General features: G+C 48.4%; 1 protein-coding gene across 1 annotated transcript in view; it reads right to left on the bottom strand.

Annotated features, from left to right (window-relative positions):
- Window positions 1-26,839, bottom strand: part of PTPRT (protein tyrosine phosphatase receptor type T) — a gene marked incomplete at both ends in the record, with an annotated part of 1,080,119 nt that overhangs the window by 632,134 nt on the left and 421,146 nt on the right.

Raw genomic sequence — 26,839 nt, 5'->3', positions numbered from 1 at the left:
CATATGGCCGATGGCTGCCATATTGGACAGCACAGATCTATAGGAGACAGTATTGAGACAGTCTCATCACACACCAGGTGGTTCTTGGGCCTACGACAAACTAATAATTTTGCAAAGCCATCGCAGAGGGCAGTCAACATTAGTGAATGGAAAGCAGGCCTGTGAGACTCAGACAGCCTGAGTTCAAATCCCGCCTCGGACATATGCTAAGTGAGTGACTTGAGCAAGTCACAGTCTCTCTGAGTCTCAGTGTCTTCATATGTACAACAAAGGTTAATAGTAGTCCTTATCCCATAGAATTGCTGTGAGCATTAAATAAGTAAAAACATACAAAGCATTTAGGTCAATGCTCACATGTAAGTGCTCAATCAATGCTATCTTCTTGTTGTTACTGTTTTTATTAGTGTATCCTCACACTAGTCTTACAAAGAAGAGTTGATTGTCTTACTGTCCTTGTTTTACATGAGGAAACCGAGGTACAGAATGGAAATGGGGTCACCCTGGGAACACAAAGAAAGCTGGGATTTGAACCTGGAACTGCCCAGCTCCAAAGCAGCCAGCAGCCAGCAGCGGGTGGGATGCATGCCAGAGCTGCAGTGCCCACCGACAGGGCAGCCTCCGCGGTGGACTATGGTGACCGCAGAAACTGGAAGGCAGCAAGGCTGAGTGCTGGGGACAGTTCTCTTAGAGCTCACTAAGTCCACACCCTTAGAAGCGGTGGGTGATCCACATGCAGCAATGGAAGGGTGGCCAATTTGTGGCAGTTGTGACCTGTGCCCTACCCCCCCGGGGGCTGACAAGGGCTTGCCCCTGCCCCCCACTTGCTAGATCCTCAAGGCCCAGGGTAACCCCTTCCTCAGCTCTACCGTACAGGGACACGTTTCCCTTTCCACTCAATACAGCCTAGCCATGTGCTTCTAAATCCAGAGTGGTCCCCACCAAGATGCTACTTGCTTCTCTTGAGATGTGATCCTTGTGCTTCCTGCAGAAGGCACCCCAACCAAAGTAGCAGTAACTCAGAGGGAGAACTTGTCACAGGGAGCCAGCCACCCAAGGAGCCTGCAAGGGATGAGCAGACCAGAAGGCCCAGGCAGCTAGCCTGGGATGGGAATAGCCCTGGCCTGGGACAGAAGTCTAGGATTCAAATCCTGACTCTGGTACTTACTACCTGTTTGACCCTAGGCAAATTACTTGACTTCTCTGGAGTTGGTCTCCATTAATTAAAATGAACTTTCACAGAGCAGTCTGTGACTTTCAAAGTGTTGTCACAGTTGAACATTCACTTATTCATTCAACAAACATTCATGGGGCACCAACTGTGTGTTCTGACCCAGGGGAGAAAATGGTGGGCAAAGCAATAAAATTCCTACCTTCAGAAAGCTCACTTTTAATCTAATCATCTCGTGATAAGTGTAATATTACCACTGAGATAAATCTTATGAAGGAATATTACAGAGCAGTGAAAATGAAGTCACATCAGCTGCATGTTTGTGCTGATTACTCTGTTTGCCCCTGAATCCAGTCTCTGTTCTGGCCCATGCACCTGAGATCCACCCTTACCAACTGCATCTCTCAGCTCGCTCGTTTTCTGGCTCCCAGTGGGGGTCTGGCTTCCAAATGTGGCTCTGGTCCTAGCCAACCAGAGGCTACAGCAGGAGATCAGAGGGTAAAGAGGAAGCACACTCAGGGTATATCCTTCTTGTTTCTTCCCTGCCTCAGTGTCTTCTCTTTGGTGACAGCTGCTTCCTCTGGGACTTCAGCTCCCCAACACCCACCCACCCCACCCACCCACCACAGCTCCCAGGAACACCTCTCTCTTTCCCCGCCCCTTCAGCCCCAGGGAATAACAGTTTCCTGCTATGCCATGTCCCCAGGTGCCTCACGATTTTTTGTTTCCTTAACTCTGAGCACACCTCTGTAAGTGATCTTTTCATTAAACTCTGACAAGAAACAAACACAGAAGGGAAAGTGTAGGGTACCGGGAGAAGGTATAATGCAGCAGCGGACATCATCTAGGGAGGGAGGGAGGTCTGCCCTGAGAAAATCAAATCCCAGTTGGGATGGGAAGAAGGAGTGAGGTAACCACAAACTTGCATCGTGAGGATTAGCCACCTCTCCCATTTTACCGATGAGAAAAATGAGCCTCAGAGAAGGGATGGGTGGATGAGGTTATACAAATTCGGTCTTGTCTGTGTATGCAAAGCAGGGCAGGGTGATGGCTGTCTTGTATGTCATGGGAACCTATACTACTTTCCTGATGCTGCTGTAACAAATGACCACAAATCTGGTGGCTTAAAACAAATGTATTATCTTACAGTTCTGGATGCGGGAAGTTCAAAAATCAAGGTGTCAGCAGCACTGCATTTCTTCTGGAGGCTCTGGGGGGGGAGAATCTGTTCCCTTGCTTTTAATCAGATTCTAGAAGCCACCTGTGGTCTCTCCCTCCATCATCAAGCACTCCCTCCCTCCATCCCTCCCTTCCTTCCTCTCTCTCTTCCTTTCTCTCTCTTCCTCTCACTTCCTTTCTTCCTTCTTTCATTTCCTTCCTTCCTTCCTCCCTCCCTCCCTCTCTCCCTCCCTCCCTCTCTCCCTCTCTCTCTTTTTCCCTCCATTGTCACATCGCCTCCTCTGGCTCTGACCCCCCTGCCTCCCATAGGGACCCTTAAGATCACACTAGGCCCAGATAATTCAGTAGAATTTCCTCATCTCAAAATCCTCAATCACACCTGCAAAGTCTCTTTCACCATGTAAGGTAACAGATTCACAGGTTCCGAGGTTAGGATATGGGCATCGTGGAGAGTCATTACTCTGCCTACCCCAGGGCCCTATGGTCTTGGGGTGGCTGGAAACTTGCCCGTCACACAGACAGACTCTACTGCTGAGGTTATTACTAGCAGCAATGTCACCTACATAGAGCGACACACAGAACCAGGATTCCGAGGCCCTTTGGCAAAAGGGGCTGATCCAGCTAACTGGCAGCCGTGTGACCCTAAGCAAGACACTTAACCTTTCTGAACATTACTTCACTGTTTGTAAAACAGGAGCACTGTCTGCTCCTTGTGTCACGAGGACAGACCTGAGGTGGTGTGCGTCAAGACCCCAGCACAGAGTAGGGCGTCCCAGCCGCTGCCTCTCCTCCTGGGCCCTCCTCTGCCTTCTGTCCTCAGGACACAGACGTGCAGCCCACGTGCCATCCCTCAGTGGCTGCTGTCACTGTGCTCGGAGGACTGATGGGCCGTTACTAATGGGATTTTTCAGCGTGGGGGTGAAGGGGGGGTGCCTAGAAGAGCTTCAGCTCCTCACTCAACCTGCTGAGATTTTGACACAGACACAGATCTTAAGAGAATTAGCAAAGAAGTAGAAACGCTGTGAATAAATGTCAGCGCCCCCACAAGATGTTCCCTCCCCAAACCTCACTCTTTTGCCAGCAAATACTCTGAGATGTCAGAGCGTCCCTCTGAAGCAGCTCTGATCATGTCCCCTGCCTTTTTAACATCTTTTAAAGCCCATCCTGCTGCTGACAGGACAAAATGGGGCCTCCTTGTCTGGAACCTCATAGGGACTTGTGCCTGTCTCCTGATTGCCTGTCCAGCTTTGTTCTGCAACCTGCATGCTCCCGTGCAAAAAAAAAAAAAAAAAAAAAAAAATTCCCCAAACCGGATATCCTCTTTGATATACATTCCTTTGCAAGTCCTGATACACGTGACACTTCTGAGCAAAGCTTCTTCAGCTGTAAAATGGGTCATTCTGAGGACTAAGTGAGACTACACGTGCGACACCCCAAGAACACTGTTAGGGGATTACAACTAGCAGCAATTACCTTAGCAGTAGCACCTCCGGTGTGCCAGGTGTTCAACAGAGTGGGCTCCCTTCCCTTTTCACGGTGTCTAGTAATCACATCATGTTTCTCAGGAGGCTGTGGACCATGGATGGGTAAGAATGGTCCTTCACTTACCTTACGTGTGTATCCCTGAATGCCTGGACCATTGCAGGCACTTGATGAATGTCTGCAGGAAGCCAGATGGAAGAACAAGTTTAAAAAAAAAAAAAGACAACTGGTATACCCGTCAATGTTGAATTTCAGGAGAAAGTTTCTCCTGGAGACTCTAGGTACCACTGTTTGCCCTGATCAACTGGGTCTTCCTGCTGCCATACTGTGGCCTCCATGACTCATCTTATTCACAACAAATTTGATCCTGTCACTTCTGTGTTTAAAACATCTTAATAGTCCCTGGGACCAGGCTCAAAGTCCTTGACCTGGTTAAAACAGATCCTTGTGATCTGGCTCTGTCAGGCTGCATCTCTACTGCTGTGTCTGAAGCCACCCCCTTCCTTGAATTTTGTGCCTGAGCAGCACCCAGCTTTGCATCATCCTCCAAACATCACTGTGCCTTGAGTCACACTATACTTCCCTCCAGAAGTGACCTTCCTGATCAAAACTCCAACCATCTTTCTAGAGATGACGCAAATTAAACCTTCCGGTGAAGCATGTTGCACCCTTGATCACCACCTGTTATTTTTACTTGGGTGCAATAACGGCTGTAAATACCTTTACTAATCATTAATATTTGGGTAGACTGTGTGCTGGACAACTTTCACACCTCATCTGTAACACAGTGCTTCTCAAATTTTAGCCTGTGTCCTACTCCCTGGAGGAGTTTTAAAACATAAATTCCTATACCCCACACCAAATTCTGATTCAAAAGGTCTGGGATGGGGCCTGAGAATTTACCTTTCTAACAAGCTCCTAGCAATGCTGATGTTGTTGGTCCATGACCCCACTTTGAATAGCCCTGCCTACTTGGGAGTAAAATTACATTACCACTTTTATAAGGGAGGAGAAGTCAGGTGACTTGCCATGGGATAAATTAGTCAGTGATGAGGCCAAATTTTGAAGCCCAGTCTCTGGAACCACATCCTGAGCTTCCTTACTCAACAAGTAGAGAGAGGAGCTGACAATCATTACAAGTTTACTCCACACAAAGCATTCCACCAAGACAACACATACATTATCTCATTTAATGCTCACAATCTTCTGAGGGGAATTCTATCACTCCCGCATTATAACTGATGAGGAAACAGGCACAGAAAAGGTAACTTTCCCAAGGTCACAAGGCAGTATATGTTAAAATGGAGAACTGGGCCAAGGGACAGTGGCAGCACGCTCATGCATTAACAATGACCGTTTTCTAGATGTGATGTTGTTCATCTTTAATTGCAAGTGCTGGTTTACATGTAAGTCTCCCCCAGCCAGACTGTATCTTTGAGGTCAGGGAAATTGTCTAATTTCCTTTTGCATCCTAGCCACTGGCAAAATGTAAGCAATCTGCAGATAAATAACTGTGTTTGATGAATGAATAAATATACAAGACTTAAGAAGTAAATATAGGATGCAAAAACAACCAAAATCTTAACCACTTGACAAGAAGATTACTCCTCCCTATAAAGGATAAAACAGGATCCACAGAACGATCCACAGAGGGGCTTCGAGGAGGCCCGTTTGTCTCCAAATAAAGAAAAACAACCAAGCAAAACAACAACAACAACAAGAACACTCTGTCCCCAGAAGCTGTGGGCTGGCATTCGAAGAAGGCTCTAAAGGCAGGCAAAAGACTGCAGGTTTGGCAGAACGAGGCTCGCACCCCAAACTAAACATGCTTCTCTTGGTTCCCTTTTAGCTAAGTTCTCTCCTTTCTGAGCCTTCCAGGGGGGTTGGTCTAGAGGATGCTATTCAAACTAACAGCTGCAAAAGGGGGAAAAAAAACAGAGAGGAACTTTTCTGTTGCTTGTAATCAAGGGTAAAAATAAAAGAGGCACAGCGAAAATTAAGGAAAATAAACAGTGATCAAGCCTTTTCTTTTCCATTTGCCTGTGGAGTCCTGCTGTGTGTCCAACGATGGAAGAACAAAGTTGGGATGTGGAGGTCCTCATCGGCTCCCGTCGCATGTAAGGACAGAAAAATGTCTCCACTGAGCCACAGTTATGGGACTGGGGAGACACACGGTCACAGCCTCCTTCTCCCACGCAGAAGTTGAGGCTGTGGCTGTGTTTGATCTCTCTAAGGAGAGATCTGGGTGGGAGGAGGTGGAGAGAAGGAGTGAATCAGGAATGAAATACTGCTCTGCCCTTGGCTGTGAGATGTGGGTTTGCACCTAGATGTAGCCTGCAAGGAACCCACTCATTCAGATCTCTTGGGGAGTGGCCTTAGACTTGGCTGGAGGCCCTACAACCAAACTGTGGATGACTTGTTTCACCATGGCTACCTCCTCTCATCTCAAGACTCTATACTACACTCAGAACTGCATTTCAGCATCTGGGTTCTGAGATTTGGCCTGGACTGCCCTTGGCCAGGCTGAGTTGACCATGGCTTTCAATGACGACAGAAGAATGACAAGCCCTACCATATGCCAGATTCTGTGCTGTGGGCCTGTCATGCAATATCTAGTTCTTACCACTGCTCTATGATGGAGGTAGATGTATCCCAACTGCATAGATGTGAAAGGTTCAAAATGACCAAAGTATGACACAAAACACATGACTCCATGTCTAGGTCCCCAATGTCAACAAAGAGAAAGCCTGCCTTTCCCAGGATCACTTATTTGGAAAGTGGCAGAGTAGGGATCATCATTCCGGTATGTGATCTGGAGCCCACACATTTCACCACCACACCAGGGAGCTCTGAGAGATGGTAGAGTTGGGCTTCTAGACTCACTGCTGGGATGTGACCACCCGAAGGGGAGAATCACAGTGGAAGTGGGAAGTGCAGTGAGAAGCTGCTTCACACAGAGTTGAGCAGCCACGGGGAATAGCAGAAGCAGTAAGAAAGGAGCCCTGGAGGCCAGTGACGGGGTCAGAAGCAAGAAGAACAGAGGCGAGAGAGGAAACTAGAGTCCAGGTAGTCAAGGAACTGGTTCCTTCTCACCCAGATCAGGCAGAGGACAGAGGGGAGAGAACTGGAAGAGAGGAGCAGGGGAGTTCAACCTGTGTGCAGTGCCTTGGAGTCACAGCTTAGAGTGATCAGGAACACCCAGGGAACCATGGGTCGCCGGTTCCAGCTGACCTTGTAGTGGATACTGTAGTGACCTGCTGACAAGGAGGCAGCTGTGCCCCTCCCACAGCTATTGGAAGTGTCAACGCTTATTGCTCACAGCTTCATCCATCTCTGGGAACTGCCTCAAGGCTATGTTTGCTGGGGGTAGGGGACATGGCCAATGACCGGTTGATGTGGGAATACAAAGGCCCAGTCCTCTAGCCTCAATTCAGGACAACTCTGAAGTGACATCCAAGCTCCAGGGTTCGCCCACAGGGTCACCTGAGCCCTACTCTTTCAGCTGTACCCACATCACAAGTCAACTGCTCCCTCTGCCCAGTCCCGCCTCCCTCACTCCTTGACAGGTGTTCCTCCAAAGAACTTGCCTGAATAAACCTTCTGCATCCAACTCTCTGTCTCGGATTTTGTTCCCAGGGAATCCAATCTAAGACACTTCCTTTGCCTCAGCACTTCTCACCACTTCCTTCAAGGAAACTTCTAGAGAGATCTGCAGAATTCACAGGAAGGATGGGAGGATGAGCAGGTGAAGTGAACACCTTCACCTGGTCCCCGAGCACAGGTTCCTCCTGTCCAACCAGACTTCTCCCTGGTTCCATGAACCAGCTGCAAGATTTCCACCCTGGTCCTGGAATCAGCCGTTCAGCACAGTCTAACTGCACCAAATTTTATTGAGTCTTTGCTGGGGCTGTCACTTCATCCAATTAAGTGGAGGTTACAGAAGGACCCACTTGTCATTACAGCAATTCCTTCTTGTGCTAAATGCTCCCGGAATCTTAACTACCAAGCAGGCATGACCGGAAAAGATGGCTCCAGTGGAGAAAGTAGTATTTCTCTTTCACAGGGACAAACACGGGCAGGTCCCTGAGCCCGACATGTACTACCCGTGTTCAGCAGCTACACAAATTAGATAGGCCTAAATAAGTCAGGCTGGAGACAGGGATGGAAACAGAATGCAGATGAGGCTTGACCAAGGCTAGCACTGTGTGAGAAGGTTGGGAGCCCAAGTTTCTGGGGAAGCACAGCACAGCAGAAGTACTGAGCGGACAGCCAGGAGATGTGGGCTCAATGCCCTGCTCTTTCTCCTCCCATGTGAGGACTTCCAACAAGCCCTTTCCCCTCCCCCTCTAATCCCTTGAATGATCTGACCCCTGACTAGCCCTCCAGCCTCCACTCCCACCACTCACCCATTCCATTCCAATCACATCAACCACCCTCAAAATTCCTCCAACGTGCCACGCATTTCCTACCACTAGTATTTTCTTACTCACTGTCTCCTTTCCCTAGAAAAGTATTCCTACCCTTTAAATGGCTGACATCTTCTCATCCTCCAGGTCTTAGATCCAATGTCACTTCCTCCAAGAAGTCTCTCTCGTTCACTTACCAAAACAGATCTCCCAACTAATTCTCTGCCACTATACTCTGTTTGATTCTAACATGCTCCTTATAATAATATATATTCTCTATTCACTCTTTCAAAGTCCATCTGGTCCTGCCAAATGGTACTGTCCAATATGGTTGCCCCTACCCTGTGTGGTTATTTAAATTTAAATCCAATAAAATTTAAAACTCCTCAGTCACAGTAGCCACATTTCAAGGGCTCGTAGCCTCATGTGGCTATCGAGTCACAGATAGCAGACAGCAAAGATACAGAATAGCTCCATCATCACAGAAAATTCTATTGGACAATACTGGCCTACAATACACACTTTGTCACTTTGATCACCCCTGTATCCCTGGTGTTTGCAACAGTGCCTGGGCATATTGTAGCCACCCAAAAGTGTTGGAAAAAAAAATGAACAAACCAACAACAAATATTTCCAACAGAGGTATGTTCAAAAGAGCTAAGAAAAAAGAATGTTCACACCTGTCTACGAAAGTTGAAAAAGTCTTTATAGAGAAAGTGACGTTTAAACTGAGCTTTGAGGGCTTCCCTGGTGGCGCAGTGGTTGAGAGTCTGCCTGCCAATGCAGGGGACACGGGTTCGAGCCCTGGTCTGGGAGGATCCCACATGCCGTGGAGCGACTGGGCCCGTGAGCCACAGCTGTTGGGCCTGCGCGTCTGGAGCCTGTGCTCCGCAATGAGAGGGCGTGATAGTGAGAGGCCCGCGCACCGCGATGAAGAGTGGCCCCCGCTTGCCGCAACTAGAGAAAGCCCTCGCGCAGAGACAAAGACCGAACACAGCCAAAGATAAATAATAAAAATAAACTGAGCTTTGAAAGATGACAGCATGAGAAACAAGTGAAGAGCCAGAGAGCGAAGAGAATGGAAGAGGTAAAGGCCCTGAAGCATGAGAGATCATATGGTTTAATGTTCGGGGATTGGGCATGGTTCTCAGTGGTGGTACTGCTGGTGGCAGAGTTGAGATTAGAACTCAGGTTTCCTCTCCTTGAAAGTCTGATGCTCAGGGCCTCATGGCTGAGATATTCGATTCAGGGTCCAGAATTTAAATGCGTGCTAGTGAAGCATATCATTCAAAAGCAAGAAAAATAGAGAGATTTTTTTAAAAAAAACCCAAGGAGGAAAAAAAGGAATGCAGATGTTCATATTTTAGTAAGCTATAAAAGATCCCTGTGTCCTTCTCCTGCTCTGCATTTTGTTGCTTCTGTGCTGAACTTTAACACACGCAGATAGCACAGGAGACAAGGTACCCATCTTATGATGGATAAATAGAGGAGTGCCCTCTTGAGAAGGCTTCTCGGCATGAACACACAACGATGCAACCTCATGCAGAGGTAAAGGTGCCCATTCAGCATGCTGGCCCATGCCTGCTTTCAAACAGCTACTTCCCCAGACACACAGTTTAGCCACCTGCCCTCCAGATGATGTGCACATCCTGACACCTGCACAGATGACTCAGCTTTGGGAAGCCAGGAGGGTGGTGAGGATCACAGAGGTGGGGGGGGGAAAGGAGGCAAATTCTTGGGCTTAATGTCCCCTTAGAATAGGAGGGCTCACTCTCTTCTGAAAGACTGGCTCATTTACACAAGCAGGGAGGAATTCCCAGTGCAGGCCTGGCTCTTTGCTTTGCCTTGTAGAGATAAAAGGCAAAAGAAACAAAAGACTTAGGGAGAGAAGCCGGTATGAGCCCATGAAGTTGCTCTGCATTAATCACCTCCTCACCCACACCCGCTGGCGCCCTCTTTGACGCCAGCCCTCGGTCTTTGTCTGGGAAGATGCAGGTCAAGCTGTAGCTGGCTGGGGAGCTCATTAGCACCTCACCAGAGCCAAGCACTGCCTGCCTTCCAGAAGGTGGTGTGAACTCTCACTTCAGTTACTTCCTGCAATCAATACAATGCTTCTGCAGTCACTCCATCCACTGCCCTTGCAGCCACTGGAGACTATAGGCTTTTAAGGACAACCTTTGGGCTGATCAACACGTACGCCTTAACTTCATAGGAAATGGCATTCCATCCTTTGCACATTGATCCTCTGGGCTCCCAACACAGTGAGACCCAGAGCTGGAGAGAAGCACTTCCGGCAATGTGCTGGGTGTGGAGGTCCAGGCCTCAGCTGGGGGTTGGGACAACGTAAGCAGAAGGCCATAGTGATAATAGGTGTTGCATGGGGAGGTCCTTCATGCAGTTCCAGAGATGGCTCAGGGGTCCTGGCTGGAGACCCTGAAGCCGAGGTTCCCACTCACACGTAAGGTCTCAGGAACACTGTGTCTGAGATATATTTCCCTTGATGACCCCTTTGTTGCCTTGACCAGCTTTTAGCTGCCCTGTATATGGCCACCAGGGCCCGAGAGAGCCTTAGCTCTACATATGGCCCAGCAGGCCCCATGTTTCTAGCAGGCAATCACTCCAGCTAAGCCACAGGACTCTGGAACTGGGATTTCTGTGGACCACTGGACAGTAGTAAGTCCTGTGGAGCACTGTTGACTCCAATTCTGCAGGGCCGCCTTCCAGAAGCCAGTTCCTCTCTGGGATGTAAAGGACCACTCTCAGCCCTTCCAAAGGCCAGCAGGAACCCAAAAGATGGAGTCCCTTCTTACTTTCAAAATGTCTCTCAGTATAACCTTAATAGACATACCCAATAGAGTGATGCTGTTTTTCAAGGCCAACTGACCACAATCTGAATAAAGACCTGATGCTGCCAGATCCCAAGACTTAGGATTCTAGAAGATCAGAGCTGGGTAGGATTCGAGAAGAAAAAGACCTAGTCCAACCACATGTGTAAAATGAAGTAATAATACACCTACGCTGGAAGATGTGCTGTGAGAGTTATCCAAGATCATCTCATCCTTTTAAAGTGCTGTATTAGTGAGCTTTTGCTGCAGTAACAAACATCCATAATTTTTTTTTTTTTTGGCCACGCTGCACAGCATGTAGGATCTTGGTTCCCTGACAGGGATCAAACCCATGCCCTCTGCAGTGGAAGCGTGGAATCTTAACCACTTGACCACCAGGGAAGTCCCATATACAGACTTTTCTTTTTTTTTTTTTTGGCTGCGCCACACGGCATACAAACATCCATAAATCTTAAAGAAGTTCACAGACACTGGTTTCTTGCTTTTAGGTCTGTGGGCCAATGTGGCTTGGCTCCAAGTTGGGTTCAGATCTGTTCCTTACGCCCCAGGAGAAGTAAACATGTGCAGAACAATACAATCTTCCAGAGGCATTTGTTAGCAAAGGCTGGGCACCTCTCAGAACACGTTAGATGCGCGGAACGTTAGTATCATTATCATTCTTAGTAGTGACATTGTGCTGATGATTCACTGATGCTCTAATAAGATTGAGGCAGATAAGGCAGAATTTGGGAGCTGCTACTTGGCAGTGGCCCTGGGAAAGCTTAACACCTCTTGCCTGGGCCCGACTGGCCCTAAGAACTGGGATGGAGCCAGCTGTGACCGGACGAGAGGGAAGAGGCGGCAGCCAGGCCAGGACTAACCCTGCAGCTGTCCTCGGGACCAGGAGGAATTGGAGAAGGTGGCATCTCATGGAAAGGTAAGCTCATGGCAGGGCCAGGACTTACACCCAGGCCCCCTGACCTCCTAGACTGAATTCCTGCTCTGCCCACACTAGGAAGGAGAGCAGGTTAAGACGGTATTAACTTTTTTTCTTTTTTACATATTTAAAAAACAGAAAACAAAAAAAAACTCTTAAGGTTTATTTTTTTCTTTTAGGCTGAAGCTTAACTCCAAAAATAGACAGTCCTTTTCAGTAGCCCTGTCATTAGCAGTTGCTACAAACACTATGTCCCCCATGCGCTGAACTGCAGGAATGACACTTGAAAAGAGCAATTAGAACAGAAGTCTCCTGAGAATCACGATGAGGCCCGCGGCTGCAGTTCCTGGTGCTCACACCTCCGCAGGGTGTGGCCAGGAGCCAGGCCTCCCCCAGAGTTTCCTGTATCTCCAGGTGGGCCACCCACACCCCAGCATCTGCCTCTCCTGTGTGCCTGAGTATGTGCCTCCCCCAAGAGAACTGGGGGCCACTCAGCCCACCAACTCCACCCTAGCTGTATGTTCTCAGCCAGGTCACTGAACCTCTCTGAGTCTCTGATGCCTCACCTAGAAAATGGAAATTGTAATAAGTTGGGGTTATTTGGGCCATCTTCATTTTGTACATGTTAAAGAACTACTTGATTTCATGCAAGCAGCCACTAACAGAATTCTTCCTCCACACAGTGAACTTGGGAATAAAGAGATGAACTGGACACAGCCCTTGACTTCAGAGACATTACAGTCTAGCAGGGGTTCCTGTTCGGTGGATAGAGATTTGGAGACCCCTAACCTCTTTTCTCCTCCACGAGAACGTACGTTTTTGGATCATAGAAGCCCGGTCCCCATATAGCTCTTTGGTGTATCGCTCGTGTCTAGAAGATTCCTGGGATATAGTAGGTGTTGAATGAATATCTGCTTCATTGATCAATCAATTAGCACAGCATCTGGAGACAGCACTGTGCAGGTCTATCTTTGTAATAGTGATTTAGCCAAACAGCAAACGGTGCTACTTGTCCTCGATAAGAGAGTGCTTGTAGGAAGATGCAAATGCCACACATCGGTGTGGCCTCACCCTGTACCCCAGGTATCAGAATCGCGCAGCCATTGCCAACAACTCCATTGGTGTGGACAAGGCTGGTGTACAACAAGGTATTAAGAAGTAACGAAAGGGAGAGACAGAGAGAGAGTGCAGGCGTCAGAGAGAATGAGAAGGGAGGACACAGTGGGAGAGAGGAGGGTGGGGAGCGGAGAGAAGGGCTGTGTTTTCCAGGAGGAAATATCCTACCAAGGACACTGACCAGCAGGGCAGAGGGAGCCCTGCTGCAAGAGAGGGTGACAGGTGACAGGCAGGGCTGGGCAGATGCTGATGGGAGGAGAAAGGATGATGGGGGACTGGAGAGAGGATGTCAGGAAGCAGAGGCACAGAGGCAAAGCCCAGAGCCACCGAGAGGGACTGCACTCTGGGGTGGGCAGACATAGATAAATAACTTGGTTCTGAGCACATCTGGTCATCAAATGGCCTTGTAGCTGTGAGAAATTCATTCAAACAAAAGAATTAAATTACATCACAGTTATTTAAGCTGGAAACCAGGGGGTCCAGATTGTAGACCACAACCTACCAACAGCCCTAAATCTTCAGAAATCTGGAGAAAGCCCACTGGGGCGGGGCAGACACGATGGGAGCCCTGCCCGTGCCCTTCTGATTCCTGTCTGCCCAGAACCCCTCTTTAGGGGCAGGGCTCCTGCCCCACCCTGCATCTTCCTGCAGAGCCCGGACTCCTCACATCCTACCCCGCTGGGCACAGAGCTGGGCACCTGGCTCTGACAGTTGGGCACATGACCCTTCCACCTGCCACTGGGTGGAACAGCTGGTCCAGCATTGGCTACTCAACCCAGGCAAGGATGATCACAATCCTCTCCCGGGGTGTTCAGAAATGGAGAGAAGTAAACTCCCTTACTCTGGAGCTTGTTAAACTAGAAGGCATGGATCTGGAGCTGTCGGCCCTTGACTTGCCCCCAGCACTCCCCATAAGCATGTACGAGAATAATGTCAAGGACAAACAAGCAGAACAGGAAGTGCAGAGGAGACGGAGCCCTGGGTCCACCATTCGAGCCGTGAGACTTGGCTCTACACATAGGCAGCTCCGTGCCTGGGCATCCCAGGGACATGAGCCAATAATCTCCCTCTGAGTCTGTACCCAATTAAGAGTTGGGTTGCTGCCCCTTACCACTAAGAGGGTCCAGTCTGAGAATGGTCCTCTATCTCCATCCTCAAGCTCAGAGCAGCCTCTGCTGAGCCCTCCTGCTCTTGATTATGTCAATAAGGCAGGCCAAGGGTGAGAGCGTGGGCAGGTCTGTGTCCTGCGGAGACCTCCAGACCCAAGGCGAGGATGCGATCCTCGCTGGCAGTGAAACGGGCCCTGCTTCTGAGATGCAAAAGGAAGGCCAGGGGAGAGTCATGCACCTGCCAGAGGGAACTAATCCAAAGCCAGTGGGGGAATAACTGGCAAGTAGCACTGGCAGAGACGAGCTGTGCAAACAGGTCCCCAGGAACTGTCTGCTGCCAGGTTACTGTGCCTCTGAGCTTCTGAGGAAGCAAGAGAAGGGAGGGGCCAGGGCAAGACAGCAGGAGGCCAGAGCCTTCAGAGGAGGTCACAGACACCAAGAACTTCTGACGGGGTGGCCAGAGCACGTGCACCTCATATTCCAGTTGGGGGCATTTGCATTTCTGTGTTGTAACCCCCTTCCCTTGCCCTAAATCCTCAGAAGCGCTACACCACCAAGAACGTGTGTGTGTGTGTGTGTGTGTGTGTGTGTGTGTGTGTTGGGAAAAGGATGAAGAAAAATTAAGGAAGGGGACTAAGTTCCAAATGTGGACGGTGCAGAGCAGACAGTAGGTGTAAGAAGCGAGGGGTAACTGACATAGGAAGCCAGTGGGAATGGAAACCAAACAGTTCGAAGTTACCACAATATGAGGCCTTAGGAACGTGCAAAAATTAGAAAGAGAGCTCATTCTACCCAAATCCCAAAGGGCAGGACTTCTATTGGCACATAGGCTGCAGATAAACTTGGGGTTAGGGGAGTTCTTCTCAGGTCCAGGCCCAGGAATACCTGGCATGGGCCCTCTGTGCAAAGACAAATGACTACAGGTGTATCTATGAGCTGCTTCTTTGGGGTTTCTGGAAACGCCAGGGTAGCCCATGGATGACACTGGGGCCCAGGAGCCAATGAGGAGTCCTACAGCCCTGGCTGCATAAGGGGGCGGGGGGAAAGGTGGTAGCTTGGGGCTTAGGCCATAAAGGTGGAGTCCCCAGGCACAGGCAGTAGGACCAAGTCCACACTCAGCAAACTTCTGGGTATGGGTCAGGGCCTGAAGGTGGGTATCCTGCAGTTTCCTTCATCTCTGCTTATTGCAGAAGTCAAGGAAGGAAATCAACAGAGCCTAGGATTCAGCAGAGACAAGAGAAGATGCGTGGAAGAGTCACCCTTGTCCCTAGGCCTGCAAGCTGGCTTGGTCATTTAATGGACTATATTAGCCTAGCGAGGGGAAGAAAGGTGAAAGGCAAAGGGGTGGTCAGCTCAGTACTCCTAAAAGAAAAGTTGCAGGGGTCAGTACAGATGCGCTTGGGGCTGCAATGCTCAGAGAGAAGGAACGGCCTTCTGACGAGTCAGTCCCGATGACACCGGGCAGAAAGAATCAGCTAACTCTGCTTTGCTGTGAGGCCTGACTCCATCACTGCTGGGCTCCCACGAAATGCCAAGTGGGAACTATGGCACAGTCCTGATGCTGAGGGTGTCTGTCCACCATACAGGTGGACACTTGAGAATGAGGTCTCAAAGCCGTCAGGCAGGAGGGGCCAGGATAATGGACAGCCACCCCCACACACATATGCTGGATCAGTCGTGGCTGGTTCAGATACTGCTCATTCATGTCACAGCCCAGTGAGGTCATGGGGTGGGCAGGGGTGGTGCTGGGCTCCACATAGCATTCAGGGACCCAGCTTCTGTCTGGAGGTGCTGTCTGCCTCAGAGCGTGGTCTCCAATGTCACAACAGGAGGGGAAAGATGGGGTTCACATATGGGAGATTCTGTATAGGTCTGGCCTGGAAGGGGCACGTATCGCTTTGGCACACATTCCTCTACCCCATGTGGAGGCGGGAGTCTAGGAAGTGTAACTTTCCTGCCCACCCAGAAGGAAGGATAAATGGTATGGAGAACAAATCACACTGTCACATGACTCTGAACTTCCCCAGCTAGTACGAAGTAGGCCCCACTCTGTGATTTCCACACTTGATTTCACTGAGCCTCAGAAAATGTAAGGCAAGCAAGATCATTCGTTCCCTTTTACAGATGGAGAAACTGAGGCTCAGTCACGTGCAGAGTTTAATCCAACAGCAAACAGAGCGAGAAGTCTGCCCCAGCTCCACCTGCCTCTAAAGTGCAGCCTCACTGCCTCTCCTCAGGAAGACCATTTTCAACTGCTTGCAAAGACACAGCAAATGCCAGCCCTGTCTCACGGGGGCGTCCAGCAGTTCCCCACTCACGTGTGTGAGAGATGAGAAGAGCAAACCATGGAGCACATTTTGCCGCTGATTAACTCAAACAGGAGGCTTTCCCTCACCAAGAACAGATGATCAGCCACTCTGCCAAAAAGTGTCTGCTCCATACCGCCAGGCCGAGTTCCATCAGAGAGGAAGAATTCCAGTTACTCAGAGGTAAGCGAGTCACATCTGCCACTGGATACACATCTAAAGCAACAGGCCTGCTACTCTGATTAGTAATGAAAAGTTGGAGCAAGCACACTTGATTTAAAAGAGAAGGGGCCAAATCCTAGCTCCATTCTCTACCAGGGTCCAGGAAAGCATAAAAAAGGAGGATCATATGCACTTAAAAACAACAAGAACAACCTTTAAAGAAGCAAAGAAATCCACCTGCCTAGGTGGTGGGAAAACTAAAATTTTATACCACTGCAGGAACCCCATGATTCTGTACAGCTGTGTCATTTGTTTTTCATACTATTTTAGGAAGGCATTCTATTGTTTGAGGGGGAATAAGTTTGAAACCCACCTGAAGAATACACCTTCTCTTTTGACAAATAGGGAAGCTGAGGCCCAGAGAAATGGTCATTCAAATCTAATTAGCAGCAAAATGGAGGCTCCCTTCCTTCTAAGATAAACCTCACCTAAGCCCTGGCTCTGAGTTCCCTGGATTAGGATAGCAGCACATCTTAGATGGGGCGTGAACATGGAGTTTAAAAACAATGCAATGTGGGCATAAGGAACCCCACTGATTACATCGGAAGCCCACTGTCCACGCCCCGCCAATTGCTGAGATACTGCTTTTTTGGCATCTGCCTCCTGCTAACTGTTCCACCTTTGCTTTTTAAATGTTTAAACACATTGCCACAATTTTTTCATGAGGATCATTTCTTTTTAAAAAAAAAAAAAATTATTTATTTATTTGGCTGCACCGGGTCTTAGTTGCAGCATGCGGAATCTTCAGTTGCAGCATGCGGGATCTAGTTCCCTGACCAGGGATCGAACCCAGACTCCCTGCATTGGGAGCAAGGAGTCTTAACCGCTGGACCGCCAGGGAAGTCCCTTCATGAGGATCATTTCTAAATGACTGGTGATACTTGCTTTTGAAGTGCACAATGCTTTACTCCACCCTCTCTCCCTACTCCACCCATCCCCATTTGGGATCATTGGGCTCTACTGGTAGGTAGACTGACTTGGGTTGAAGAGGCAGCAAGCTGGGGGAGTCTGCGCACAGTGACAGTTCCCATGGCCAGCTGGGCTGGTGTGTACTGTTCACTGGGACACCCTAGCTCACTCACCAGATCAGAATAAACCAGAAGTCAAATGTCAGAGTTTTTAGACTAAGAGACCGGGGATCAGAGAAGCTGAATCATTTCTTCACAGCTAATGTCACCAGCGCTCCCTTCTTTCTCCTACATCTCATGCCCCGCCTGGCCAGAAGTCCACAAAATTGCAGATGAACACCACAGCATCAGGGACGGGGAGGGGTTTGGGTCAGAATTTCTCAACCTTGGCACAAATGGCCTTTAGGGCTGAGCAGTTCTTTGTTACGCAGGCTGTCCTGTGCATTGTAGAAGTCTAGCAGCATCTCTGGCCTCCACTCACTGGATGCAGGTGCTCCCTTCCCAGGTGTGACAATTAAAAATGTCTCGGGACATTGCCACAAGTCCCCTGGTAGATGAAATCACCCTCAGTTAAGAACCACTGGTCTAGGCAGAGGTTGTAACATTTCAGAGGCAAATGAGGCACCAGTGAGAGGACAGAGACAATGATCTAGAGCATCCTTTCCAAATCTGGAGCCCACGGTTTAACTGAGTCCAACTGAGCCTGAATCTTAGGTCCTCAAAAACAATTTTCCATGTCTATTTGTCACAGAATAGAACATGATAGAAAATTAGCATTAGGAGGGTCAGAAAAAAAATGTCTTAATTATAATAGGAATAGGACAGACACTGGGCTATGAGACTCTAAGTAGGCTGGGTGATCAGCCTTCAGCATCCTCATCTGAAACGTGGGAGCAGGTGAGGGTTGAATAGAACCTCATGTGATATATCCAGGGCAGTGTCTGGCCTGCAATAAATGGTCCATAAATGTTAGCTTACAACAGACCTTACAGCTCATTCCACATCCCAGATAATTCTTCCATTTGAACACGGGAGGTTAATGTTCCAAGTGAATGAGGGTTTAATGCAGTTGCCATTTGATTTAATTTCCAAATGCGTTAAAAGCATTAACGCAACCCATCAGCATGCAGCGGATGAAGCAGTCAAACTAATTCACGGAAACCAGTACTTGTCAGGTGTTATTTATCCACATTTACGTTTGTTTTCTTTTTAAAATAAGCTGTTCTTTGTGCCCATATAGAACACAATATACATAGATCTCTCTCAGTTCACCCCCCACACACACACATACGTTCAAGTAAGTTTCCCACTTTCCCCCACTTTCTTCCCATCTGTCATTTTTCTCTTCCCCTGGAAAACTAACAGTGACGTCATCCAAGAGTGAGGGAATCCGGGGCTAAGACTGGGCAGCTGGCAGATGGGGAGCATGGAGAATGATGAAGACAAGCATAAACACAGGGGCAGTTAGTTCACAAAGGATGAACATAGCCATGACCCTCCCCCAAATCTAGAGAAGCTGTGCTCTTATTTCATTTTATAATTAAGGAGTCATGGAATGAAGTTCCGAATTCACATAGCTAACACAAGGCAGACCGGGATTTGAACCCAAGACCTACACGATTTGGAATCTACCAGTGCTTGCCAATGGCAATTGTGGTTTAAAAAAAAAAAAAAAAAGGATGCAACCCATTAATAAAAGTTAAGACTAAGAAAGACAAAAACTAAAGAGCATCAGGATATTTTTCCTACAGGGAAGGAAGGCTACACAGACGATGTCGATGCTGAGGTTTCTCTGCAATAGCATCTTCCGGGAAAGCCGAGGTCAGACATGGGGTGGAGGGAGGAAGCAGGTACGTGTGATGTAAAGAGGTGTTAAACGTGTAGACACAGGTTGAAGCAGGTATACGCCAGTTGGCAGGACTTGGGAGGAATACAGAGGGCTCACCTCGAGGCAAGCCTTCCCTTGACAGCCACCGAGGAAGGCCCAGAAGCTTCTAAAATGACCATCATCATGGCCACACGGTAGACTGGATAAGTAGTATGATGCTGGCAGGTCAACTGAGACCCCAGAGTTGCAACCAAAGCAGGACAAAGGGAGGCCATAGGAGGGACATAGGGAATTAAAAAGCTTACAGCTTCCATAGTGAGGAAGAAACGAAGAAGGGAAAAAAACAACACTTATAGGAAGAGATAAAAAAGAAGCACCCAGGGCTTCCCTGCTGGCGCAGTGGTTGAGAGTCTACCCGCTGATGCAGAGGACATGGGTTCGTGCCCCAGTCGGGGAAGATCCCACATGCCACAGAGCAGCTGGGCCTGTGAGCCATGGCCGCTGAGCCTGCACATAAGAGCCTGGGCTCTGCAACGGGAGAGGCCGCAACAGTGAGAGGCCCACGTACCCCGCCACAAAAAAAAAAAAAAAGAAGCACCCAGAAAGGACACAGAACTTCCTCAGAAGTAGGAGAAGAACCTACAGTTCAAACAATACTGAGAAGCTTGAGAAAGGAAGGAATGGTGAGGAGTGTGCAATGCTACTGCCTGCTTCTGAAGTAAGGGTCTGAGAACTCACCACTGGATACAGCAAATGTCTGAGCACCTTCTACACTCCAGGTACTGTATTAGGTGCCATGGATCCAGCAGGAAGCAAGACCTACAGAGCTTCTCCCTTCAAGAGCGTGTGTAACTCAGAGATGTGAATGACCATGGCGGGCAGTGATAAGAGCGGGGAAGAAAACCACAGCCTAGTACAATGGTACAGAGTCACAGGAGGGAGTGTGGTCATGTGAAGGCTCTCTGAGGAGCTGATGCCTGAGCAGAGACCACAGTGGACAAGACAAATGAGCCACACAATCGTCTGGAAGAAAAGAATTTCGGGCAAAGAGAGAGGAGCGAGTGAAAAGGGCCTAAGGTCAGACTTAACTTGCTGGGGTTCAAGGAAGAGGAAGTGGACCGGTGTGGCCAGAGAATGAGAGGAAAAATATGGGGCTGGGGGGGTCAGAAATCAGAGACAGAGGCCAGATCTAGAGACTGCATTAAGAAGTCTGGACTTTGCTCTGAGGATAAGAGAGGAGCTAGTGGAGAGTTTTAGGCAAGGGTGGGCCGTGATTCAACTTGGTTTCAAACTATCACTGAGGCTGCTGCATAGAGAACAGACCTCGGTGGTACAGGAGTGGAGCAGGCAGGAGGCTGGCAGAGTCATCCAACTGCAAAGAGATGGGGGTTGGTCCCGTGCAGTGATGGACAAACTGCATCCTGGGAGCCAAATCCTGCTCCGTGCCTGTTTGAGTAAATAAAGTTTGATTGCCACACAGCCTTACTCACTCACTGACATCTTTTCTAGGGCTACTTCTGCTACAACAGCAGAGTTGAGTAGTTAAAACAGAGCCTGGATGGCCCACAAAGCTGAAAACGTTTACTACCATGCCCTGTGCAGGAATGGTTTGCCACCTCCTGGTCTAGGGTGTGGACAGGAGAGGTGGTGGGGATGACGGGGCTCCAGGCAGGCTTAGGAAGTGGAGTTTACAGGGCAGAGGCTGGATTCCAGCCCAGGCTCTCTGACCACTGAGCCACACAGCCCCCAGCTCTTCTCTGCCTCTGAAGGCTGGCAGAGAACAGAAACGATTCTGACGGCACCTCTGCCGTGCTCCAGTGGCTGTCCAAGCTGAAATGCTCAGGGTGGTCACTGGCTTTGCCTCTTCTCCTGGCATGCAGCTGTTCTCCTAAGCTGCTCTCACTGATGGGACAGGGACCAGCAGCCTTGGTCATCTCAGAAGGTTGTAGATGCTTTCCCAAACTGCATCAGTTGTTCCACCCTCTGTATTTCCTCAGCTCACACCTGATTACAGAGCCTACCATACTGGATTTTGTAAGAAGTGTGGTATAGAAGAAAGAGCATGAGCTGAGGCACAAGCAGGCATGGGCTGGAATCCCAGCTCTGCCATGTGTAAGGTGTGTGGCCTTGGGATGATTGTCTAACCTCTCTGATCCTCCATGCCCTCATTTGTAAAAGGGGAATGCTACAGCACCTGTATCGTAGGATTACGGATAGGATTAGCAAGACAGTATAGTAGGCGCCCAACACAACTAGACGACCATGCATTACAGGTCTGCACAATTCTTCCTGCTAGACCGCGAGCTTATCACACTACTTGACGCATAGTTGGGGCTCAATAAGCTATTAAACAAATGAATATAAGAACAAGTCAACTACTCCAGCCATGTAATCTTTAAACCAGAGGCTGTAAACTCAAAGGCCTACAGGAACCAGACTAGTGATGTGAGCAACATGCGCCAAGTGGGGACAGGGGTGGGCTGTGGAGCACATGCCCCAGAACAGGGCAGCCACACCAGCCCACTGCTGCCACTCCAGAATGCAGGCTCAGTGTGGCCAAATCAATACAACTTCAGGAGGCATTTAAGTATCAGAACAAGTGTTAAAAGTAAAAAAGACAGTGCAACCTAAGGAAAGCATTTCTGCAACCCATTTGGACTAGTGGGCTGCATTTGATGACCCCAAGCCCATTCCAGAGGAGAGAGACCTTAAGATGACTAAGTTTAAATTTCCACAGTACAAGAAGCAGAACAAGGGAAAATGGACACTATGTTTGGTCAATATCCCCTTAATAACAGTAAAATGTGATTACTGATAGTTACAGATATAACTGGGTGGGTGTCTACTTTTACTGGGATCTATACATATATTGTCGCCCTCTAATAAGGATCCAATTAGCTATATTTACCCTCACTGAACAGATGAGGAAACTGAGGCTTGGAGTGAATATATAATTTGCCTGAAGACACAGACAGCTGGCGCCAGGACTGAGACTGAAACTTGGGATGTTTACATCCAAAATCCATGCTCTTGACCCTACCCAGCTGCCTTGATAGGAAGTCATATCAGTACTAAACTCAGAACATCTGACTCTCAGCACCAGTCCTGGATTTCTTCTAGGCACCAATCTGCATACTGATAAGAAGGTTCTGAACCCATGGTAGGTTAAATGGAGTTAGAAGGCAAATTTAAAAATCACCACCAACAACACATTTTTGATGAGTTACAAAATTTTCATCAAGACCACATCTGCATTTTTGAAGACACCTGTCTTTGGGATAAACTAAAACACCCTGAAATCGAAGACGTTAAGAAACCCAGAAACAGGGAGAGAATTAGTGCATTTATGAGCACTGGTCTGGAACGGGTAGGTTGAGAGGCCAGATTGTCAACTGAGCAAAACCTCAATTACAGAGTAATCTAATGTATACCCAGGTACATTATCACAACTCAATAAACAGTTCTTTGGGATTAAGTTATTCCAATTTGCTTTCATTTTGATCAGTGTGTTGCCCTGAGAATTTGATATTATCTATACTCAAATGAGGTGGCAGCTTCTGAAGCACTGATGCTCACAATCCCAGGATAATACATGAGCCACAGGCCAGCCAGCCATAAACACACCTGCTTAGGGAAAGACAGAGACCCAGCCTGAGTCTCCACCTTCCACGGCTTGGCCCAGCACAAGCACCTGCCACAGATGCCACCAGAGGGGCCTCCAGCTCCTGGCACCCTTGGGCGCTGAGGGGTCCTGTAACCTCCCAATCCCTGCATGGCCCGAGTTCTGAAGGAATGATGCCAGGAGGACGGGGCCCATGTGGTCAGGCGGCTGAGCACAAGCAGGACCAGCTACTTTTCTTTTGGTCCAGAAACCTGACTCACCGGTGGTAGATACAGAAGGGCACCCAGGGAGTCTAACGACCCAAATGTTCCCAAGTCCACATGTTGGCCCCCTCTTTTATATTCCTCCCTCCCTTTCCATATGCTCAGTACATGGGGGAAAGCACCAGTCCCCTCTTTGCAGAGGAGGCCTTAAGGGATCTCTCCAGGGCCACACAGATCGCAATCAAATCCGCACCTGGGCCAGGTGTCCTGCCCCACCACCCAGTCAGGCCGTCACCACCTTTTACTTCCTTACGGGGGAAACCCCACCCACCTCAAGTCATTTATTTTATTTAACAAACACTTATAGCTCAGTGGGCCAGGCACTCTTCTAAGAACTCTTACACCCATTGTCTTATGTAATCCTCAGGACACACACCCCTGAGGGAGGTAATGCTATACCTCCACCCCCAGATAAACCAGCTGAAGCTGGGAGAGGTTGATGTTCAAGGTCACTGAGCTGGGATGAGAAGGGGCCAGGATTCAAACCCAGGTATCTCAGCTCCAGGGTCCTTTCCTGTCTCTGAATTGGAACTAAACGGAGGAAACCTGGAAAAAATGCTGCCCAGGGATGGTCTTCTTCCTGTGACGCACCAGTGTCTGTCAGCTCCCTGCCACTCGGCCCACACGATCGGTGTGATGTGTAAACCAGGAACAGGAAATTCAATGTGGGGAGCAGCCCCATCCCCTGGGAGAGCGCCTGGCCCTTGAGAATAGCCTTCTTTCTCAGATTTTCTCCCTTCCCTGAAAGAAGGTAGATTTCTATTTTTTCCGTTTTTTTGCTGTTTGTTTTTAACAAGTGCAAATACTTCAGTATTAAAGTATTTAAGCATTCTGGCTCAGCCACAAAAAGGGGCTCTAAGATGTGAGTGAGTCATTCTTCATAAAACACTTTCCCCCCAATGCTCTGGTTTGCTGCCTTCAAGTGGGTTCCTGGCCACACACTCCAGGGTGACAGGCTTCCTCGGCTGGTTGCTGCCGCCTCTGGGGGTCCCCTGTCTTGTTTGGCTTGGGTACCATTAGCTTTTTATGAGAGAGAGAGAGAGAGAGAGAGAGAGAGAGAGAGTGTGTGTGTGTGTGTGTGTCGGGAAGGGTTAAATCCATTTCTCCACGAATCTGGCAGTTAGTGCCCCACTCCAGAAAGGTGGGGAGTGGTGGGAGGGTGATGCATGAGTTAAAAAGGCAAGTTAGCAACAGGTCGGGGGACCCCTGTCATGAACCCTGCCTGCTATCTGGACGCTTTCGACACTGTTCATGACATCATGCTACCATGTGCTGACAAGGCCACAATCCTCAGGCCCTCCAGGTGTTGCCAAAATAGCATGACCTAGCTCCTGGTCCAATCCTAGCTCTGCCCCTAAGGACCTGTCTCTATTTCTCAACCTGGCTGTGACTGTTCTCACAGCCGTAAAATGAACTAAAATAAAACCAAGGTGCAGAGCCAAAATCTGGACTACATGAGATCTTGGATGTGAAGGGACTTCTACATTCAAGGGGTCCAGCTTCGAGCTTACCACCAATTGAGTATAAAAAGGGAAAAAAAAAACACAAGCAGGAAGAAAAATGGGCACTAAAAAAAATGTGATATTCCATAAAGGATTTCAGTAAGGTATAACAAAACAGGACCCGGTCACCAGGAGCACAAACCCACCATCGCCCACCCTGAAGGAGACCCCTGAAGGAGACCATCCAGCGCGTCCCTTAAAATGGAGCAGCAAGGGCTGGGGTGGGGAGTGAATGGAGCAGTGTTAGCTCCTGGATTGTACTGACAAACCTGGTCAGGGCACCACTCAGTCCAAGCTGAACTCTGGCCCAGGACACACAGCCAACAAAGGATAAACCACAGTCCTAGGACACACTGGCCACCCCTCCAAATAAAGGCCATGATGCTTCACCATGGAAATCACATCCTCTGTCCCAGAGCCCTCTGGATTTGGTTTCCCACACCTCCTTCTCCACACCTGGGGACGTAAGACTAAATGAAGCATTTTCTGGTTCCATTTGTCTGCGGGTGAAAAGCTCAGAGCCCTACACTAGCCCCCTAGTACTTCACCCTATGCAATCATTACCAACTCTGTGCCAGCCACGGGCAAGGTGCTGCTGAGACCGGGGACAACAGGAGAAAACACTATCCATTCTCTGGGTGGGGAGGGTGGGCTTCCTTTCCAGTGTGGGAGATCACCATAAAGGAGTATGTATAGTGAGTGTTGCAGAGGGCACAGCTCAGGAGTTACATATTCACTATCTGAAAGACCTGCAAAGGCCACTTGATCACACAAATCAATCTTATGGCACCAAAAAGCCAAGATACGAGCCTAATGGGATCAAAATGATGGTTTCTTTTATATATAATGGCACTCAATGTAAACTATTTTAAAGATGATTTTTTTTTCCTGTTAGTTGTTCTGTTCGTAACTACCCAATCTGTTGATCTTCAGCTTAAGTGTTCACAGAATTATAGTGATGAAATGCATTCCTGCTGAGGCCAATAACTCCGTCACTTATCCACCATTCAACAAGTATTTTAAAGTGGAGCCTTACAAAATGACCGATTGTGCAGGTCAGAACTGTCAAACGCTGGCTATCTCAGATGGTTCGGTGTGCTTAGCACTCGTGCCAGGCACTCAGCTAAGCTCGGGGGACTGATTGTGAACCATGAACCAAATGGAAGATGCCCCAAATCCCACAGAGCTTATATCCTAAAGGGGGGGACGGACACTGCCAAGTAAACAAATAAAGAAAAATATATAATTTGGAAATGTGATGAGCGAAAAAGAGACAAGGTGATATAATAGAATGTGACCACCAGAATGGGGGGGTCAGGGGAGGGTAATTCTCTCAGAGAAGATGGCATGATGACAGTAAAGCTGAGATCTGATTAATGACAAATGGGCAGCCATGTGAATATCCATCTGGAGTCAGGACAGCACAGGAGAGAGAATCCCACACTCTCTAGGATTAGAGATCCTAGACTCATACTAGTCCAGGCAAGGTTACCATGACATGCGGAAGCAAAGAGAGGTCAAGGTTTCACACCAACCAATCCTTTGACCAAGGGAACCAACTCAGGATCCTCTGGAGGGTGGAGAGATGCTTTTACCTTCAAAACACTGGGTATCATTCTACAGCTAGCATTAAGACAAACAGCTTCATTATTTCATTCACTAAATTATGTTATATTAAAATTTTAATCGGCGAACATAACACTGGAAAATGAGAACATCCATACACTGCTATTTTCCAGTGTAAGCTGTCAAACCCTTTTTTTTTTTTTTTTTTTTGCAAAAGCAATATTGCAACACAAAGAAAAATCTGTAAAGATTCTTTGGCCTACCAACTCTACCCCTAGGGAATTTATCCAAGGAAATAATCTGGTTTAGTAGAATAAAAATATTCTCTTCTGAAGAACTCAATTGAGGCGTTAATCATTGCATGCACAAAGGAAAGATAAAAGAAAAACAAGTATACCTG

This window comes from Mesoplodon mirus (assembly GCF_964341445.2).
Source record: "Mesoplodon mirus genome assembly, chromosome: 15".
Classification (NCBI taxonomy): domain Eukaryota; kingdom Metazoa; phylum Chordata; class Mammalia; order Artiodactyla; family Ziphiidae; genus Mesoplodon; species Mesoplodon mirus.
The sequence above is the reverse complement of the archived record's forward strand: the minus strand, read 5'-3'. Positions and strand labels throughout refer to the sequence as shown.